The sequence below is a fragment of the Ambystoma mexicanum genome, chromosome 7q, assembly GCF_040938575.1.
Source record: "Ambystoma mexicanum isolate Mex_15411 chromosome 7q, UKY_AmexF1_1, whole genome shotgun sequence".
In the NCBI taxonomy this organism is placed as follows: Eukaryota; Metazoa; Chordata; class Amphibia; order Caudata; family Ambystomatidae; genus Ambystoma; species Ambystoma mexicanum.
Genome location: NC_090941.1, coordinates 131524226 through 131542095, shown reverse-complemented (window position 1 = coordinate 131542095; position 17870 = coordinate 131524226). Strand labels below are relative to the sequence as shown.

At 43.5% G+C, this 17870-nt stretch overlaps 1 protein-coding gene and 1 long non-coding RNA gene across 3 annotated transcripts in view; one reads left to right on the top strand and one right to left on the bottom strand.

The window, feature by feature from the left end:
* The window catches only part of GPC6 (glypican 6), a 3633782-nt gene that overhangs the window by 1637734 nt on the left and 1978178 nt on the right, over positions 1-17870 (bottom strand). The gene's annotated exons all lie outside the window — the stretch shown is intronic.
* Positions 3905-5692, top strand: LOC138528652 (uncharacterized). The gene is made up of 2 exons (XR_011284194.1): positions 3905-4585; positions 5458-5692. It is a non-coding gene; the product is annotated as an uncharacterized lncRNA (long non-coding RNA).

Sequence of the window (17870 nt, the reverse complement as noted above, 5' to 3'; positions counted from 1 at the left end):
ACATAGCAGGCACCCCCTGTGTGAGAATCCTTTGCCATCCCAGTCAAAAGCTGGCACCTAGCACCCTCAAAATCCCCAATGTGGTAAGGGTAAAGCTTGAGATTTTGGTCGGCCAAAATGGAAGCCACATGCCTTAACATAGCATGCACCCCCAGGGTGAGAATCCTTTGCCATCACAGTCAAAAGCAGGCACCCGGCACCCTCAAAATCCCCAACGTGGCAGGGGTAAAGCTGGAGACCATGTTGGGGGAAAATGGAAGCCACAGGCCTAAACATAGCATGCCACCCTGGGTGAGAATCCTTTGCCATCCCAGTCAAAAGCAGGCACCAAGCTATTCTATGTTCGTTGTGGAACAAACTCAAACTTCACCATGCCAGAATAACGCATTTATTTAAGAATACTTTCCTCCCATTGTATTACAACTGGCATATGCAGCATTGCCCTTACCTTATAGCAAATTGTCCACCATCTGGACTGAAAAACCACACACATGAACCCAGAATGTCCCCTTGTGTGGTTCCTTCACTGGAAAGGGAGATATCCGGACCCTCTGGGAGACAAGGAAACATTTGGAGCAATATCATGACTGAGGCCTTTTTAGAATTGCCTTCCCTGCAAAACAAATCACTCCCAGGGACCTCCAATGTTGTCAGACTAGGGACAGCAAGATCAAAATGATTTTCCCATGATAAGACCCTTTAGGGAAGTGGTGAAATCACTGGAGTCCAGTCTTGCAATTGAAGTACTTAACCACATATCTTCCCAGCTATAGTTTGAGGACATGTTTGGGTTTTGATGGAGATGGCTTAAAACGTATTCAAATCACATGATAAACCAAGCTGACAAACATAAACTTTGTGATAATAAGGTCACCTACTTTTAGTCATTGTTTGACAGAGGCGTGCAGCTGGTTAATGAAGAGGATTTCATTTAACTGGGCTGTTCATAACAGCCTCACCTTCCAACCTGTTTTGTGCTTCGTGCCCTCTGTTGTTCTCATACCATGTACTGTACCGTGAAATGTAACCTGTGCTGGGTCTACAGACTCTCTGTAACATTGGTTGCAGTTATTTAGCATTTTAATCTGGTTAAACATTTTGCAGAGTTTAGGTTTAATTTATTTAGCATTTTATCGGTGCAAATTACAAGTCCAACTGCACTTAACTAATTTCTCCAGTAAATAATGCCTAGTCGCTAGCGTTCAGGGTATATCAATGTGCAGCAATGGGTAGAAGAAATGGCTACCACCCCAGCCATCCCATCTCCCATTGTGCCACCTGACTCGCTGGACGGTGGCCGCCTCTCTCCTGACTGCCACCCGGTACAGCTGTATCCCTCCTCTGTGCCCCTCTGTATACCACCCCCGGCTGTATATCTATTCTGTTGTTACCTCTAAAAAGTGCTCTGTTATGTATCTGTATTGTTGTATACCTCTGTAAAGTGCTTTGCTGTTTCTCAAAGCTCGGTCAGCGTTTAATAAATTCAATAATAATCAAATAGGATGTAGTCAGACTGCACTCTGTTCAGACGAAATTGGTATGCATTAAATTTGAAAGGATGTTTTGATATAAAAAAATAAGACTATACAAATCTCGTAACACAGTTACAGTTCATTTTCCTTTCATAAAACATATTTGGCAGAAGTTAACAAGTTCCAGGAGTTGAGAGGCCCATTGCAGTAAAAGAGGTACAGGTGCAAATCACATGATAAACCATGTTGACCAACATATCCTTATAGAAATATGTGTAACACAAAAAAGAAAAAGTGCAATTTGAGTTGCCCCACCCCATCCTCCTCCCCATTTGCACTGGAAAACTACAAGTACCAGAAGGAAAAGTAATATGAGCCTAATTTCCATGTGGTTTGCAAATGTGCTTTCAAGACACACAACAAAATGTATTTTGTGATAACAAGGTCACCTACTTTTAGTCATTGTTTGACAGTGGCGTGCAGCTGGGTTCTTCTTTCTTTCTTCATTCACATGAGGCTGTATCTTTCTTCTTCCCCGGCTCTATACTATTATGCCTGCATGCACGTGACAGACTTCGGTGCAAAGGTAAGCCCCTCACCACTGGGCTCCCACGAGAGGTGCGCGTCAGCGCATCGACTTTGTTGAACATTGCAATAATTATGCCTGCGTAGACATCTTATCAGCGAGAATGTTTAAACACTGTTGAGCTTTGATAATGCTCTGTTTGTTGCCGCATTGCATTTCACCTGCCTTACGTCCATGGATTTTTGCCATTCTAAGATGGCTGTTTCCAGTGCCTGCACCGGAGTGCTGGGCATGGTGCTGCTGGAGGTATGCCCACTCCTAAGGAACTGTCTATCACGGTACGCTGGTCGCCTGTGTGTCTTTATGCTAAAAGAAAAACCCGCCCCTTGGTCGCCTGTGTGTCCGTATGCTCCCCCCCCGGTCGCTTGTGTGTCAGTATGCTCCACTTGGTCGCCTGTGTGTCCGTATGCCCCCCCCTTGGTCGCCTGTGTGTCGGTATGCTCCCCAACCCCCCCCCGATCGCCTGTGTGTCAGTATGCTCACCACCCCTGCCCCCTTGGTCTCGTGTGTGTCTGTATGCTCCCCATCTACTTCCTTTGGTCACATGGCTGTTTGCATGACCCCTCCACCCCCCAGGTGGTCGTGTGGTTGTCGGCTTGTGTGCTCTCAGGGATCTGACTCCGTTTATGTGTGTTGCTGTTTTACTGACTTGCTTCTCAGTAAAAACAATCAACTAACACTAATTGGCAGGCACACATTTTTACAGGAATTATTTGGGATGTTTTGTCAAGCAAGGATTGTTGAGTCTTGAAGTGGAGGATTTATTTAGGATTTTTTTCTACTTGTTTCTCAATAAAACCAATTCAGCAACAGTACACATTTTTACTGCATTTATTTTGGATTCCTTTACAAGCAAGGATACATTGGAAGATTTATTTTTGATTTTTTCCAACTTGCATCTCTGTAAAAACAATCCAGTAACATAGGCACACATTTTTACTGCATTTAAATGTTGGAAACATAATGTCAAACTAGTTTCAATGTTGGTTGCAGTTATTTAGCATTTTAATCTGGCTAAACATTTTGCAGAGTTTAGGTTTCATTTATTTAGCATATTATTGGTGCAAATTACAAGTCCAAATGCACTTAACTAATTTCTCCAGTAAATAATGCCTAGTCGCTAACATTCAGGGTAATCAATTTGCAGCAATGGGTAGAAGAAATGGCTAACACCTCGGCCATCCCATCTCACATCGTGCCACCTGACTCGCTGGACGGTGGCCACCCGTCTCCTGCCTGCCACCCGAGCTGTACCCCCGCTCTCTGTGCCCCTCTGTATACCACCCCCGCCCTATTTGCGGTGTCTCAACCGTTACATGTATTTTACACACTTACTCTGCATGTGCAGACTATTATCATCTCAGAATTTCGAGGGCTCTGAGCGACTGTTGTTTTTCCCCTTGTTCCCACCCTCCTTGAACGCTTTGAAACACTTTCCTGTGTATAGGCACTATATAAATAAACAATACAATACAATACAATAGATGGCCGGCCAGATGGAGCTGAAACACTAAATCCCCACCGAAAAGCTACAAATACTTCTTTGTCATCAAGTGGCTGATGTGGAGAAACCCGTGTTAAAGGGCAACGAGGTAATAAGAACACTTCTGTATAGCCCAGTGGAAGTGGCGGACAGAAGGGCACCAGCAAACGCAGCTTGTAAGGCAAGCGCTGAAAAGCACACATTTAAAGCCGCAGAATGAAAGTAATATAGAAAGGAATATACGTATGTGTTATAAGACTGCTGACTAGCAACATGGGGGCAGTTGCTGGGGGCCCGCTGCATTGGGGAAAGAATTATTTTAGGTGGGTGAACTACTCCAATTAAGTTATTAACGCTCAGAAGACTGCTTTGAAAAAAACACTGGCAGGCACTTTGAGTGCACCGTTTGATGGGATGGCTTGATTAATATGAGCTCAGAGTTCCCATGAGAAGGTATTTTGGGGCAAGCGCAGGATCTGGGTGTAAATGGCTATGGGGATTAGCATGGCCAGTCAATAAGTGGGAAAATAACCAAACATCTGCATGCTTTGTGTCCCTCCTTTTATGACATCCCCCCCTAGCTGTACTCTATTCAATAGTTTCAGTGACACCCGATAGCCCTCAACTGACTCACTGGGCAGGGTCAGGGTGCCCATCCGACGTCCTGGCTGGTTCTCAGGTTCTCCTTCCCTGTTACTCCCTGGGCTGGATCTCCACCTGACACCATTGCTCACTGGTAGGGGCAGTGGACCAAGTTGTAATTGTGTCTTCTCCCACTGTTACCGCAGTGTGATATCCTGCGCAATTTGCCTTATTGTTCTTGTCTACGCTGTTAGTTAGTCTGATGGCCAGTAAGTAGGTGCCTTTAACTTTTTTTTTTTTTTTTTTTAAATTGTAGAACAGTTACAAGCCACGCAAAGACACAATCAGTTGGCAATACATCATTTGCAGGCATCACTGGCGGCGCTTACCAGGACCGATTAATTACCAGAATCAGTGGAGAAGTCGTTGGGAATGGACACTGGATCATCCACACAACAGAAGGTGATATTCCCTCATAACAGAACCGTTCCCAATTTAAAAACTGTAGTTAACTTACTTAATTTTGAGAGTACCTTTTCCGCATTGAATGGACACCATATATAGATGGTGGCCATTACGCGAGAGCTGTTGGTGTATCAATTCGCTACTGCATGAACAAAATCTATTCTAGACTAATAAGCCATTTGTTTCTAATACATTTTAAAACCTGCCCCTCACATTCATTGCACATTGGCCATTCCTGGTTTCCAAGCAGAATAGGGGTAATTAAAGGCAGGGAGTGGGTATTATCTTTGGGGTGTTGTACATTTGTTAGTCCATTCGAGTATGTAACAAATCAGTGATGCAGGAGGCGTTGGGTCACCCATGTAAGCAAGGTGTGCTTTGGTATATCTGGGGTCATGTGTTTCCGGACCTTCTGGTTATGTTAATTAGCAAAGGGTTTAAAAGACTATTTCCCCACATCCACTTATGCTTTCTATTTCTAACTGTGTGATAGTTTCTAATTTAAAAGTCAAACTGTTGTATCTACACAATTAATCTGTCAATCTTGTTTCTGCATGATTGTCCTGTCTCCCATCCCCACCGACTCAGTGCCTGGCTCAACATCTCCTCAAAGACATATTAACCCCTTTGACCATTAAAGACCATAAATCTTCTGAATGCAGCCACAGAAAACCATGATTCATTTTCAGTTCAAATCTATCTTTTAAGCCTGTTTCAACCGTTGTGTACAAATGCATTTAAATGTAGTGACACATTTGTAGGTTGACATTTTAACATTTGTTAATCCTGTATTTATTCTACAATAAGTAATTTAACAATGCCTATTCTGATGTCCATTTATATTCATATATCCTTTCTTTTTTTTGTAGAATTTTTGAGATCTGTCTGCAAGGCTAACAGTTGGCCTACTATGGACGGCCAGGTGATGAGAAGGAAGCTTGCCACCAAAATCTGCAATGCCAGAAGAGGCCTAAAGAAGACACCGCCTTTCGAAATGCAGGATCGATGATTATTTGTTTATATTTTTGCAAACTGATTTATTCTTATAGAATACAGCTATGCCGTTAAACTGCATTTGTTAAATAAAACATTTTTTGAACACTTTCTGAGCCTATGTTTGATTGAAGACCTCTTATAGCCACAGCAATACTATAATAAAATATCAACAATGTATAGCTGCAGTATTTTACTATCATAATAATGTTGGCTGCTCTCAGTGATATTGGGTGAAGTGACTGGCGGCAGTCTGTCATGCAGGTAGACCTTTAACAGATTCTGTTTAGGTCACTGGAAGTGTGTGTTTCAATGCAGTGCTTTGTAATTTTGGGTGTGAGGCCCTGTTGGCTAGAGGTGAGAATTGAAATTAGGGAGTTTACAGGTTGGTTCGTGACATGGGAGGGGGCGGTTGTAGTTTTGTGCACTAAATCAGTGAACTTGGTTAACAACATTTGGGTGCTCTAGCAAAGATGGACAGTGACAGCTGCAAAATTCATTAGATTTATTTCCAGTAAACTATCCATAAGTCTAACGAGTCATTCTAAAGTAATGCCACCAAACTTACTCAAAAGGAATACATCCTTGGGTAATCAAATCCCTTTTCCTAAATGTTTTGGAAGCATCTTGAAATCTTTTAAACTCATCATGGAGTGGTCTGTAAGAATCATTCACAATTCAAAACCCATCCTAAAGTTCTCATGCAACCATCCTGAAGTAATCCCCACCCATCCTGAAGTTGTCATGAATTCATCCTGAAGTTGTCATGGAGTCATCCTAGAGTAATCCGAAGTCATCCTGGAGTAATCCCAACTCATCCTGAAGTTGTCATGGAGTCATCCTAGAGTCATCCGAAGTCATCCAGGAGTAATCCCCACTCATCCTGAAGTTGTCATGGAGTCATCCTGGAGTAATCCAAGATCATCACTGGAAGTAATCCAAACTCATCCTGTAGTAGTTTCTGTGATAACTCTAGAGTCATCATCTCATTACATATTTTGGCCTGTTGGAATACTTCGGATGATCTTCCTGAACTATCCATGGATGACTCTAGAATGGAGTCATCGGATGACTCCAGAATGATTCCAGGATGATCTTCCTTTTTGACTTGGGGTAATTTAATTCTTGTTAATTGTACACAGATGGACACGCTACAGCAGCCTTGCACAGAAATATCCCTACATTTGGTGTTTTCACGGTAAATCATGTAGAAAGCAGTAGTCTCTTAGCCAATTTGATTTGTAGTCGAGGTCAGGTGATAACGTGTGTACATGCCAGCATAGGAAAATGTAGGCAGAAAGAGGAACATGCCTCCCTCATGGGGGACATTGCATTCAGTGCTGCTTTTGCTAAACTGGTACAAATAGTCTTAAATAGTCTTTAGGAAGAATCACCCGATCCTGATCTTGTATGGTCTCCTTAAAAGTGAGTGTTTATGTTGCCCCCTATCTCCTTAATGAATCAGAGCTTGTTCAGACTTGACAGTAAAATAAATGGATGGGCCCTGAATTATTGATAAGCTGAAACAGAAGGAGTCTGCGTTACCACAAACCACAAGGCCCTCGGCTTAAATGAAAGGCATTTTCGCGCTGGGTGGGAGTTCTCTTAATGCTTCAGCTCGGTGTCTCGAGCAGCTGGCTCGCAGAGCGTCCATTTTAGAAGGGCGGCTTTGGGTTAAACAGGCCTCCCCGAGAGCACGCGCAGTGGAGCGATCACCAGCCCTCAGTGCACCTGCGCCGAACGAGCCGCCGTCTGGGCATGGAATTTTCAAAGTATGTTTTGTTCATAGAGACGTTTGGAAACTGAGCGTGGGAAAAAAACAACACAGTTCAAAGCTAGAACAAAAGAAGCGTTCCTCTAGGTGACACGCATTTATTGTCATATAATCATACAGGGCATTAAGTGAAATTGCTGGGGAAGTTACAGCACGTCTTGGAACAATGGCACATTACTGCTTTGTGCACTCTGCTGATGCGAAGAACGGCCAAGAGTGTCGAAAATGAATGACTTCAAAATGAGCAGCCCGATACAAATTTTCCATAACCTTTTCAAATTGCTGCTAAACTGCTCTTCCTTGTAATACCTAAAAAAAAACTTCAAGCATAGAAGTGAAGGCAGCGGTTTGCAAAAAAACCAGGCAATCAAGAATGAAAGGCGTTTTTTTTTTCAATGAGGAACGCTGGCACACTCGCTTCCTTTCAGACAAATTAGCAGCTATATTTTGCATAAAACCTTTCACTAAAGGAAGTAGGCTTTGAATCAAAAAATACTAAGAAATTAATTAGCTTTTTAAAAAAAATATGTTCCGTTAATACTTGACAGAAAACCTCCTGTCGTGTGGAGACGGCCATTGAAGTGTAAATAGCTTCCTGTGGTCCCATAAACATAAACATTCTATATCCGAGCGATTGCACTATATAGAACTCTAGGTTGGTAGCAATCAAGCATATGGCTTTCACGCCCTGGTGGTGGGTGGACATAGCAAGTAAAGGCCCCACAATCCGAGCCATGGTAGGCCTGAGCGAAACAAAGGCCTCATCCAGGGCTGCCGGCCGTTATCAGCCATGTCTGACCCCTCACTGGGGCGTGAAAGCCATTCACACCCGGGGGGTTATCCGGGGTGCAAACGGCTTTCTTGTGTTCCCCTTGGAAGAATTGTGCTGCTTGCGCAGTCAATCTCCCGAAGGGCAAAAAAATGAAAAAAAGATGGCTGCCGCAACAGGTAAGAGTGGAGGGAGGGTGTGGGGGAGAGGTTTTGTTTGGATTTGGGAGATTGGGGTTTGCGGAGGCAACAGGGAGAGGCGCCCAGTTGTCTCTCCAAATAAAAATAAATAAATGGCTCAACCCGGGGAAGGGCCTTGGGTGGCTGGCACAGTGCACAGAGAATGTATATTCTCAGCCGCTGTTCCAGCCACTTGATTGTCTAATGGCCCTTCACTGGGTGCAAATGGGGATATATTCCACAGAGTGGTTCACCCCACACTCCCAAGCATTCTGCGATGCCCTGTCAGCTCACTTCTACAACATTTCTATAGAATGACACCACCTCATCAAAACAAGATTAGCAGCAATCACCTCCCTCTCATCCCCCCTAACCACCCACTCTCTCCCCCCCACACTCCCTAACCACCCACTCCCTCCCCCGCACACCCCCTAACCACCCACTCCCTCCCCAGCACACCCCCTCTTCTGCTCCTTCTCCATCTAGAATTCCTGAAGCTACTCTCCAGGAGCCACCCCTTAGGATCCCCTGGAAACCTTTGCCCCCCATCTTATCAAGAACATTTTTTCCTCAACATGCCCTGGCAGCGTCGCTAAATCAATAATCAGCCATTCATTATTATCAGGTACTTTCCTAGCATCTTTTAAAACCTCTCACGTCAAACCACTACTCAAAAAACCCACACTCAACCCCCTCCTTCCATCAAAATAATATCACCCAAACTCAGACAACCAATTCATTGCCAAAGTCTTAGATCGCACAGCATAGTCCCAACTCCCCCTCTTCACAGAATCCAATGGCGTACTAGATCCAACCCAGTCCAGTGTCAAACCTCTCCATGCAGGTGAATCTTCCCTCTTCTTGAATCTGGGATAATATGAAAAGAACAACATCTGCCCTTGTGGGATTTTTTCACCCACTCATCCAAGCCCTGCAACAGTACTGTGCATTGAAAACATCAGAATGGCCATTGGAAAGCATGCTGCTCGCTCAAAACCATCCAAAAATGCGCAGAAAAAAATCTCAAAGATAGGCTGCCATCCACTTTGGCTATATTAGTGAGCACAGGAGGTCACTGCCTAAAACCACCATTGGGCTACACAAACAGTAGCCTGAAACCACTTGGGAATAGTAATACTGATTGCCAAAAGCAACCCAGAGCTGTTTGGGAATTCATTTTCTTGATCGTCAAAATTGCTAAAATCATGGCTCACAAAACCACCAAAAGGATACAACTTCTTGTTGGGTGTTCTACATTACTCTACTGCAAGAATCCACATCAGTACAACGTCAGCACGAATCATGTGTTATTAGGACAAAATCCCATGTTAAAGACATTAATTTAAAGACAGCTGTCAAAAATGGGTGCAGTACCTTTGCTCGCCTCTGGCAGGCGCTGGCGATCTAAATTCTGACAGGAGAGCTGTATTGCAGAAGCTAAATATGCCAAAGCAGAGAAGTCTATCAAAATGCCATATAGAGTGCCACACATTGATTTAATGTGGAAAAAGACTTGATTAAAGGTATGTTGCTTATTTTCAGTTTATAATGTTCTATTTTTTTCACAAGGAACTAAGTTGCAATTGATTAGAAGGCAGTCTGATTTAATTAAAAGTTCAAGAGGCCTTCTGTCCCTGGGAATCCTTCACACCTTGCCTTCCCAGCAACAGGAGAGGATGTTGCATGGTCATGTTAATCAGATGGAGAGTGGCACCTTGGTCTGCTGCACTCAGTCAAGACAATGGATTCTTTCAGCTGAATAGGATATGCTGATTTGGGTGTGACTTGTCAACAGCTGCCCTGGCAGACCAAATATATGTTTAAGGAAAATGCTTCTAAAATATTGTATCAAGCTGACAGAAATGTACAACTTTGGGATTCTTAATATGAAAAATTCACTCACAGTTTGAGACTAAGATATAAATCCGTACAATGTTCTGCGACCAAACCCCGGGATTTATTAATATTGTGGGTACAGTGTTTATGCTAGAAACATAACAACATACAGTAATATGCTCAGAGAGGGTGTGTAGGTTTGGGTAAAATTTGGTGCAGAACCAATATTGTGAAATTCACTAAAACCGCACATAAATTGTCATTTCTGAACAAAAGCTCTTAGGAAAATCAGAGTTGGAACAGAATGTACCTTAATTAATTTGGGATGTGTACATGTATTCTCAACAACTTGTGTATCTGGGAAGCATGTTTGGTTATGTAAAATTTATTTCTAAGTAAAAACAGAGGGGAGGGATTTCAGCTTCAGCCATAAACATGACAACTGATGACTCATTCTAACTCACTAATCCTTTCTCCAGTCAGGTCACCGGGAATCCTCTAACCCATCAAATCCTTAGTGGGTTGGGCATAGAAAGTCAGCCTCTACACCCACTTAGAAAACACATAAAAAGAGACTGCTGAGACCCAGATAGGGACTTCTCTTTCCACTACTCTCCGATTCCTGCGAAGCGCTCTGCCAGACCAGATCCAGACAAAGACTCCAGACTCCAGAGACTCCAGACTCCAGAGACTCCAGATTCCAGATAAATACAGAGACCCAACTCTAGAACCAAGCTCTAGAACCTTGGAGAAGCAGAGGCCTAATCCACAAGCTGAATTCTCTTCAGCAGGCCTCAAAATCTTTTGCAACCTGATTCTCAACAGCCGGGCTGTGCTGTTCTGCCGTTCTAGCTAAGAACCCTATGCTAGACCCCATATCCATCCCCAGAGAGAGCACTGCTGTATTCAAACCTGTCAGACCCCGAACAGAGGCCATGCTGTGAGCAGAACCAATGCCTGAGAGCATCCAGTGGTGAGAGTGAAGTCCAAACCTGACCAGATCTTTGACGAGGCCCATTCTATTCCAAAACTAGGAGTGAGTATTTAGTCTAGAACTGCGTATAGTCATCTCTTAGTCTAAAGTAATCTTATCCCATCCATTTCAACCTGTCCAGAACTGCATTAATAGAATCGTGTGTCCATTTTGTTGATTTCAAATCTGTAAAACGTGCATCAGTCATTCTGAAATCTTGACTTTATTTCTGAAAATCTACCTTCACAAAAACGTCTGTATCTTTTGAACCGCACGTCCTAGAAGCGAAATGTAACTGTCATATTAAAGCTAAGGTCCTAAGCTATCCAACATACCCAAACCATTCCAATACCTTATAGGTTTTCCATAATCGCGAGTTACACGCATGGAAAAAGTGCCGCAAATTGCATCTTTGCTCCATTTCATTTCCTGTCAAAATAGCTGTCTGGCTTTCCACTGCTGAAATTCGTTTTCAATTTGATAATCACTCATGAATCATTGCTAGTGTTGATCTGAACTAATCCAAAGTAGCTATCACGTATCCTAAATCTCCTTTAGTGAATTGAAAGCATTTTAGCATATTTTCCCATCCATTGCAATGACCTTCAAAAGTATTTTTGCCTGTTTAAAATGATACCGGTTTTCTCTAAGCTTGCTCGGGGGAACTGGAATTGAACTGCATTATTAATTGTATTCTTGAAACCTGTGTGTCCTCATTTCCATCTCTTCCTATTGCATAAGGGGGGAGTGAGTTGTCACAAGGGAAAAAGTGATCATATTATCTCTTGTTGAAATCATATCAAGTTTATTTCTGTGTTGCATTCTTTCCCACCTTGCATTTCCTTGAAACCATAAAAGTATTCTCTGCTACCTTATCCTTTCTATACCAACTCCTCATTGATTAAATAGAGTGTGCTATTGTAATATTAACCATTGTTGACCACTATTATATTCATAAGGTGCTATCAGATATTATTTTGTTCATAAAAGTGTGATATATATATTGTTAATTCCTCAAATAAATCTTTTAATTTGCAAAACAAACCTACTTCTTGGCTCAGTGAGGTCAGGGGGATTCAAAGAGAGGGGCATTATATAAGGGTTCATCATCCAGATTCAAAGAATTTGACATAAAAATATATGAATAAGAGCTTCCATTGGGCATCCCAGACTAGGCATTGACTTAGTTGGAGTGCTGGATTGGAGTCACTTACACCGTGCTCATCCTCCTTGACCACTCGGCTGCATTTGACAGAATCGACCACACCACCCTCATGGATATACTTCACTGCCTAGGTGTCAGGTACTATGCTCTTATATGGATCTCATCTTTCCTCGCCAACTGCTCACAAATCATCACCCTTCCTCTTTTCTCCTCTCACCCGTCCTGTTCCCTAGGGAGTTCCACATTTACCTAAGCCCTCTGCCCACAATCATCCACAGTCGTGACCTTACCTGCTACAGCTACACTGATGACACACAGAAATCAACCACTGGATGACGTCCAACCACCTCCTCCTAACTTGAGGAGAACCATCTCCTGTTCCAGAAGTACCTTGAGACCTTCCTCTTTGCTTCTGCCTTCTCCCCTGCTGATCTGTTCAGTTTTGTCATTGTGTATCTGGTTCACCCTCTAACTTTCGGCCCAGGTACCTGCTCACCCAGACAACCACCCGCACTGCCTCCTGGCAATCCCTTGCACTGGGGTCTGTATCTGTAACCCTACAGTCCCCCCACCTGTATTCCTGCACTTCTCCAACACACCCTGTCTGCTGCCATATACCTAGCACTTGCCATTTGCTGGCTGCACTACCACTGTTTGTTGCTCTTATTTATTTATTCATTTATTTATGTATGTTTTATTTATTTTCCCCTTATTCAGCACTCCCACACCCTCCCATGCACTTTCCTCTTCTTCCTCTCCCATGCACTTGCACATTCTCAATGTCACTGGGCCTAGTAAGATCATTGTTTTTGTTCTCCCTTGTTCCCCTCCCTTGCCTTGTCGCGCTCTGAAACACTTGTGTATGAGCGCAATACAAATAAAATATCAATATCAATCTCAATAACTCCTTGTAAAACCAAAACACTTATTTGCAGCAGGCCAGCACTCCTCCCTAATCTAGACCATGGCTGCCCTCCCTAGGCCCCCCTGCAGCATCCTCCATGGTAAATAACCTGCAATGCTCCATGAGCTCTGACCCTCTCTTGCAACATTAATGCTGTCTCCAGATCATGCCAACTTCACCTATGTATTCTCAGAAGAATCTTCCCCTATCTCTCCTAGCCTCGTAGAATCTTATCAATTCTGGCTATCATTCTCTCCCGCTTAGACCATGCTAATTCCTTCTGTCTAGGTGCCTCAGCTTCTCAGCTCAGAAAGCTCTGACGTGTCAAACATTCTGCAAACAGGCTCCTCCTTACCCTCTCCCCTAGATAACACGTCTCCCCTGCCCTCAGAGTGCTCCACTGTTTGCCTATCAGCTGACAGGCCACTTTCACAGCTATGTGCATCAACCACCATTCCATCCACAAGAAAAGCCCAGGATTCCTTAAAAACAAACACACACACTTCCAACCCAACATAATCCCCATATCTGGCTCTGCACATCTCCTTGTGATCACCCCTTTTAATCTTACTATAATAATGGTTCCTCTTTCTCTGTTCTAGCTCCCACACTTGAAAACTCCCTTTGACTCCATGTCCACATCTTAGAAGACCACATCTCCTTCAGGAAGGCCCTCAAAACATGACTTTTCCCTTGAGCAACCTGACAAACACTTCACCGAACACGCCTGCCCGATCACACCAGGCTGCGACACAATGCCCGCCCTGCTGGTCACCCGATTGCTACATGAATTGAGTCACGTGACTAAAAGACACCCTCCCAATGACTCACTCAGGACACACTTGCCCATGCAGCCAGTTGGGGGCTGAGGAATGGGTGGCTCCCTGTGGCAACTCCCATCCCCAATTTGATCTGTGTGCCAGTGGGAGCACCTAAGCAGGCCACAAACCCAGCCATCAGCAACTCAACTGTCACGTAAGAGATAGAATCCTCTTTGTATCCAGCCATCTCCTGCTTTATCTCTCAGTGAATGTCTCAGCTTAGCCTGAATTCCTATCTAGTTGAATGGTAATAGATAGCCTCCTTACCATATCTATGTGATTTTGCAGGGTAGAAAATGCATTAGCTAGGTGAATGTTAAAGGTTAGCCAACCCCAAATTTGTATCTCTAGGACAGCGTGTAGCCTATTCATTGGATCTTAATGAAGGTAGAACATAGTCCCTTGGTGAAAGCTAGGTGGTGGCACAATGTAGCCAATGTATTGAATCTAGGTAAATGCAGATTGCAGCTACTTCAATAGAACCTTCAACTGTAGGAAATAGCCAGCACATCTTTGCAAGTAACTGTAGAAGGTAGCTATTATGCTGAATCTAGCTGAATGTAGTATGTAGCCTTTGCATTACATCCAAACAAATGCAGAATTGCAATCCTATGTGACATATGCAGGTGAATGTAGAATGTAGCCAGTGATTTGAATCTAGGTGAATGCTTGATGCAGCCAGGAAATAGAATGTAGGAAGAGGAAGAAGGTGGCCACTCTATGGAATGTAGGGGTTTCAGGATATAGCCATTTTATGTTCAAGATGCTTTCAGAATGTAACCACATCATTATAGCCCGCTACATGTAGAGTGTAGCCGCCAATTTAATCCCAGGTGATTTTAGAATATTATGAACATACGGTATCTAGGCAATCGTTTAAGTGTAGGCAGTGTACTTCAACCTATCGCACCCGATGATTATGGAATTTAGTCGAAGGCACGGCTGCCGTACTGCAACCATCTGCTTTTATACACAACTCCAATGACGCTTTGCACAACACCTCTGCCATAAGAATGCAGCTAAAACTCACAACAAAAATTTGAATAGTAGCTACGCCCATATTGACTATCCTCTCGCATACAACTCTAGACTACCACTCTCCACCAATCCACATGCCAACTAGACATGGATGGCTAGCAGGGACTTGGTGGCCACCCGTTCATATCCCTGTACTGGGTATAATACACCCATGCATTCTAGCACCTACTCGAATTTCCCATACCTTGGACTTCAGTCCCTCTGAGGGCGTTCAAACTACAGTGTGTTGTGACCATACCAATGGTGAAAGGCGCTATACAAATGATGCATTACATTACATAATGGAGGTCATTTTGAAGGTCGCCTGTCTCAGGCAAAAAAGTTGTAAAGGTAGCATGGACATGAATGCCTGTCTTTACACCCTTTCTCCTATCTGTGAAATGTTCCTTTTGTATTTCAGTGTAATCAGGGCCCTTAATGGATTAACCGTGTCCGCCATGTCGCTCCACTCCAACTCAAAACGACACCGGGTTTAATGCCAGCATACAGTTTTATGCTGGCGTTAAACAAAAGGATTTCTGTGGAATATTTCTACTTTTGACGAGTAGTAAAAGCAGGGTGATTATAAATGCCTCCCACAATAGTTAATTGTAGGAGGCTTTTGCATGTTATTCGGCATGTAGTGGAAAAGGAAGGTGTGACACATGTTAATAATGAAAATTATAACATTTTCCTTAGTTGGGTAACCAAGGAAATTGGAAGAACCCCTTGTGTGTTTCAAACACACTTAATTGAAACATTGTTTTCTTAGTTTCATGCAATTCTAAGTGACAAAATTAAAAGACAAACTCTTTGGGTGAGTCAAGTATATTAGGTTCAATTTGTTGAAATCCATACAGCCAATTTATTTCAGAGACACAGGCAAATATAGTTTTCCAATGCATTTCAGTCCTTGGACCATCTTCAGGGGCCAAAATGTAAAAACTAATTAACAAACACTATTGATAACTCTTACCAAATGTATTCTGAAAAATAACGAGAAATAATAATCAAAACAAAGTTTCCTACCTGCCTGAATTTCTTTAAATATCGCTGTGACCACATCTACAAAAAATATACAAACATACATAATTGTTTTTTAAGTTCCATATCTTAGTGACAAGTTGTCTTTATAATGAAATTCCCAAATCAAATATCTTAACTTTGAAGAAGGCGTACCTGTAGCATGTCATGCATCTCTTTGGTGGCAATGTTCAAAATGGTCAAGTCAAATTCCACAGAGAGGCAACAGTTTGCACATAAGTACAAATGTAAGTGGCTCGCTCTGTGTAATTTACTATTCAAATTGAAATGACAGTGTTAGGAGTTGCCATCTGGCAAGGGTGCAAAGCCCTGGCTTTCTTTTATTTTTGTTAACAACTACGATGAGGCTAATTCCATCTCCAAAAGGGATAATCTGTCAAACAGATTCCCCTTTTCAGTCGACTCCATGCCAAAAGCACAGTGCACTCGTGCCCTGACACATCAGTAGCCTGATCTGCAGTGCCTGCTCTACTCGTGGCACAGAGCAGGTTCATCAGTTACGAGGTTCCCAACTGAAAGCTGCAGAGACAGCAAAGTCCCTGCGGTGCAGAGGTGGCATTTACGATATGCCCCTGTAACCCAAACTATAATGGTCATAAGTAACCCAAGCTGGTGGCTGGATAAACTGAAAATAAAAAAATAAAAACCTATGCCTGAGTTTAGGCATAATCCATAGTACTACCTATGAGCATGACCGCCACATTCCAATTGATATCGCATATGTGTCAGCTCATGTGAGTCAGCTCTGCTTTGGAAGGTGATGTGTATTCTGGTCAACTGGGCGTAACCCCCCAAATGGCAGACCTCTTTGTGAGGGCAGGTCACCCCCTATGCCTGAGACAGCCGCACAGAAGGCATGTGATGAGGGCCCGAGGATCAATTGAGCACACCCATGCAGCAGGAGGAGCCTCACAGCAGGGTGCTACATCTCGAAAGGCCTTTGTTCTCATTGAGAAGGGAAGGTGGTGGGGTCATGATAGGCTGGTGGGCTCTGGTCATTGGAAGGAGGCTTCCACTGTCTTGCTTCTTACTCTCCCACTCTCACTTTACTGTCCCCTCCACTTGCTCTGGAGCAGAGCACTATGGGTGTTACATCCGAAGGGCAAATTCCACTCTGTTCAAGAGCAGAGATTGGAACACTAAGGCAGGTTAGAGTTGGTCCAATCACCTCAGGACTTGTGCCTTTAAAATAATGGGACTTCCACCCTTTTGACAAATTTGCTCAGATATTGTATCCTTTAAGGCTGCATATTCATTCTGAAGATCTCACTGGCTTCCATTGGAAGGGTTGCACCCTCCAAATCCCTCAGTCTGCGGTGAAGAAGGAATCATCCAAGACAAAAGGAAGATCTGTCCCCTACCATTCCCAGGGCACATTGGGAGTAACCTTGGCTGTGGATCAGGACCTACCACTCTATGCTGGAATCTCCTGAGCTGAGAGAGCAGACCCTGAACTGAACCATCCTATCCTAGAGTCCCCCTGAGAGGGCCTCAGAGCAACCAGAAGAACAAGCTAGCCAAAGTTCCCTGTTCTACCACACCAAACCATTTACTCTTTTTTAAATGCACCTTGAACAAGAGGGAAGTTGTAGGCTGAAAATGACTGCTTAACTCTAGGACCCAAACCAATCACTAAAGAGTCACACGCCGACTCTAACAGGGGTTTCAACTATTGAACAGGTGCCTAGTAAATTGCACATCAACTCACCAAAGATCACTACTACGGCGACTGTCGCCCGCCGACTCGAACTGCTGGAGTGTCAATTATCGACGACTCCCAGTGGCGAAAGCCTGGCTCGACCTGACC